This window comes from Magnolia sinica, chromosome 19 (genome assembly GCF_029962835.1).
Source record: "Magnolia sinica isolate HGM2019 chromosome 19, MsV1, whole genome shotgun sequence".
NCBI classification, from domain to species: domain Eukaryota; kingdom Viridiplantae; phylum Streptophyta; class Magnoliopsida; order Magnoliales; family Magnoliaceae; genus Magnolia; species Magnolia sinica.
In genome coordinates, this window is record NC_080591.1 from 46,991,353 (window position 1) to 46,995,808 (window position 4,456).

Here is a 4,456-nt window from a genome sequence, read left to right on the forward strand (position 1 = left end):
ATTTCTCCAACTAGGATTGTATGCATTGGAGGTATGTTCATTGAAAGGTCTTTGGTAATTATTCACGGTATTGGATTGCTCATTTAGCACCTCTTGAAAGGCAAGTATTGTTGGACAATTTTCAGTAATGCAAATGTTGCACGCACAAATATCGTAAACAATTTCCTTAGCCTTATACTTCTTTAATTTCATGGCCTCGAGTTTTCTGGTGAGATTAGCCACTTTATCATTGATATCCTCGTCATCTTTCAGGAGATACATTCCACCCCTCTTTGGATTGAGTCGGCCTAGACATGGTACTTGATTTTGGGGAGATGTCCCATGATTGTGTGTTTTTAGCAAGCTTATCAAAGTAGTCCCACACATCATCTACACTTTTATTCATGAATTCCCCATTACACATTGTCTCGACTAATTAGTGCATGGGAGATGTCAGTCCATCATAAAAAAAGTTCGTAATGTGCCATGTTTCAAAACCGTGTTGTGGGCATGAACTGACAAGATCCTTGAATCGCTCCCAACATTGGAAGAATGTTTCATCTTCCTTTTGGGTGAAGTTCATGATCGACTTTCTAAGGGTGTTCGTCTTATAGTATGGGAAAATTTTCGTTATGAACTCCCTTGTCATGTCATTCCATCTATCAATAGATCGAGGACGTAGTGAATCTAACCATGTTTTAGCTTTCTCTTTCAAAGAAGAAGGAAAGAGTTTCAGCCTGACCGTGTCGTCAAACACGTTAGGAAAATACAAAGTGGCTATGATTTCATCAAACTCTTTCAAGTGTAGAAATGAATTTTCAGATTCTAGTCCATGAAATTTTGGAAGGAGTTAGATCACCCCTGTCTTAATATCCATATGTCCTGTATTTTCTGGAAAAACCATGCTTGATGTACCTTATTCTCATCCTAGACTTCCTCAGCCCTAGGTTGAGGTTGTTAATTTACTGGTTGATTTGCAGCCATCACTTCAATTAACTCTAAGGATCTCGGGTGGTGTCTAATCCTTCGATAGATAAATAACCCTTCAACCAATCCTCCTTCACTCAAAAGACGTCGAGTGTTGTCACAGACCCACTTGGGCATGAAACACTCTTAGCCCTCAAATTCAGATTCTAACCTAAACCTAAAAAGAGAAAGGAAATAAAAATATAGAATTCGAAAGATAAAGGAAATTAGAAAGAAGTTACCAAATTAGAAATTCCTAATTAAAATCCTACAAAACAAAACTAGTTAGTTTCTAAAAAAAAAAAGAAATCCTAGAATTAGAAAGTTTCTAGAAATAGAAAACAAACCCTGACACAGAAAAATTAGAAAGAGATTATCAAATTAGAAAGTCTGTATGTGACGCCCTATCACTGCAGTCACACGTGGGCAGGCACATGTGGGCGGGTGCACATATGGGCGAACCCCTAAAAAAGGTGGTTGACAAGCTACTGTGTGGCTGGCAGGCTACTGTGCTGGTAGGCTACTGTGCACACAGTGAAGGTGAAACTTTGTCCCACATTGGAAGCGCTGTCCTAAGTTGTGGTGGTTATAAGTGGGATCCTTCCTTAAACAGACAAGATGCATTTTAAAGCCGTAAGCTTCGGCAAAGTGGACAATATCTTGTGTTGTTGGGTCGGGCCTTACACTATATGAGGATCCTACAAAATGGGAAAGTTAGGTTAGTTTCTATAATCAAATAGAAAAACCTAATCCTAAAATTAGAAAATAAAAAAAATTAATCTTAAACTAACCTCAAAACTAGCTAATCTCAGAAAAACGCAACCGTTAGTCCCTGACAACTGCGCCAAAAACTTATTCTCAACCCCAAGAGTAGGGTTAAGATGTAGTAATAATCTCGGTAAGAACGAGGTCGAATTCACAGGGACTGAACCTTGTATGTATTCTAAAAGTAACTAGAATTAGAACTAGAAAAAGATGTAATCTAAATCAGGAGAATTTAAGAAAATAATTGTAAATTATGTAACTAAAACTTGTGAATTCAAAGGTAGGAAGCTAGGGTTTCCAAGGATCCACAAGTAACAATCAGGGAGATCTATGCTTGATTCATCAACACAACTGGAATCAGAGTCTCATCTTCATCTAATTGGAAGATATTCATTAAAAATCAAATCTGAACTTCCTTTGATCTAGTTCTCACTGGATGAAAGGTATTAGAACTAGAAGTGATTCCATCACAAAACCATGCCTATGAGACAAAGAAAACAACAGAATTTACCAATCCACAACCAATCTGAGAGAATAGTGAGAGTCAGGGAGGATTCCATCATCCAACCATGCCTAGTGGATGATAGTGAACAACAGAATTTCTTAAATTCACAATCTCAATAACGAAAAGAATATACTCAAAGCTATCATGGATCTATTGTAATTCAAGTCACAACAAACCATTAAAAACTTCAAGAATTCCTTATAATCAAACTAGAATCAAAGATAGTTCAACTTAAACATGAATCAAAGCCGTAGAAAACATCCCGTCATGTTACAAGCTTCACCTCTTAGCCCTAGTTAAGAGGTTTAACCAATCATAGACATGATTAACTAAAATCTCTTATATATATATATATATATAGATATATATATAACAACTAGGAAAAAAGAAGAAAGAACTTTAGGTGATGGCCACCCGATCCTCGCTCTCTCTTCCTTTGCTTCCACGTTCATATGTCCATTCCTCTTCCTTTCACGTTCTCCCCTGCTCACCCCTTTATATAGGTTGTTCGTAGGTTGGCTGGGGTCGAAAAACTGACCCTGTTTCACACTTCCGCTCGTGGTGAAACTGGACGTAAGGATCTATGTGACTCACCGATCATTTAGGACTCCTTTCTTTCGGCCTAGTTGTGGTCTGATTTTTTGATCTGCCATGTGAGGCCACCTAATGGACGGTCCAAATCTCTATTCTTGGTTACAGGGGGTTCGGACTCCACCTAACGCAATTTGTTAATCATTGGATCTGTTAATTAAAGTGACGATTGCGGTGGACATCTTCAGACAGGATTCCTTTGAAGGTTTGGTTCGGTGGGCCCTTTGTATCTGATGGATGGTTTTGATTTGTCCCTCTATTTCGATGGTGGGCCCCACCAAAATAGAGGGACAAATCTCCACCGAATCCCTGAATCTACTTTGGTTTGAATTCATAGCCGCAGAAACAGGGTCCCAACGCTGTCCGGATTGTAAACCAATTTGCACACGAGCAGGCCATTATCGACATGTAAACCCGAATAGGATGGGGTTGAAATCTCCATCTGAATAGGATAGACGATCCAGATTTTCCCACGGATGATAATGGTGGCCCACCTCTCGCCCAAGCAGACAGTGCTCGAAGCTTCTGTGAACATGGGAGACGTCTCCCTTTCGGATTCGATCAAGTTAAACGACGCATGGCGGGATTTCCGATCCCGTGCAGTGCGGGTGTGCATCTTTTCTGCACTTGCACCCTCCAAGTGTGGTGCCCACGGTGATGTAATGAGAAATCCGCACCATTCATTCGTTCTTCCAACTATTTTTAGGGGTTGAGCCCAAATTTAAAGTTAATCCAGAGATCAGGTGGCCCAAAATTAATGGTTAATTTGTCCACTGGCTTTAACGATTCTTTAGCGTTAAATTCATGCTTTTAGCATCCTTTTCAATCCAAGCTCTTAAATTCACCTTGCAACACAAACATGGTTAAAATAAAACATTAAGCATTATCATGTTCATAAAACCAAGTAATAAATGGGGTCTGATATGCAATATCTGACCCTCAACAAGAAGAGTAGAAGGAACATCACGCTGACCCGTGCAAACATAGTTTGTTGCATGGGTAGCCATATCAAAGCACCATGATGTTGTCAAAATGATCCATCAGCAAGCCAATTTCCCTTCAATTCCAGTTCTTCTTCAAATTCAGAATTATGACTTCAAGTCCATGGAGAAGATACAGGATGATCATATTCCTCTTAATGGGATGAACGAATTAAAGAGTTAAAATGCTACCGGATTTGATGATTTGATATTTGAATTTGATGTTCAAGCTTATTCAATACTTGTAATTTAGATATTCTATCTTAGAATCAAAGGAAATCAAAGGATATAAACGAATTCAGAATGAATAAAATTGATGATTGTTCTCTATCTCTTTTCTTTGTTATGATTAAGTAAGATAATCCCCTAAATCAAATCCATTCGTTTCTTGTCGAAATAGTGCTGATTGATCTTTAATCAGATGATTCGATCTAACATTAGATCAAGTAGATTTTTAAGTTTCTTAAATACGATCCCTTAATTGGTTTATTAAAACTTTGATCAATGGTTGGATTAAACCTGATCGTTGATTTAATGGTCCATATCATTATTATGATCTTTCCCCTAGTTTTAACAATCTAGATTTGGATTTATAAGGTTTTTAATCCATAATTACAGTTAATGAATAAGATTTCTAAAGGTACGGTTAATTTTATGTGGGGCCCACTTC

General features: G+C 38.1%; 1 non-coding gene across 1 annotated transcript; it reads left to right on the forward strand.

The window, feature by feature from the left end:
- The first annotated feature begins 473 nt into the window (after positions 1-473).
- On the forward strand, positions 474-580 carry LOC131235780 (small nucleolar RNA R71). The gene has a single exon (XR_009166301.1). It is a non-coding gene; the product is annotated as a small nucleolar RNA R71 (small nucleolar RNA).
- The last annotated feature ends 3,876 nt before the right edge of the window (positions 581-4,456 follow it).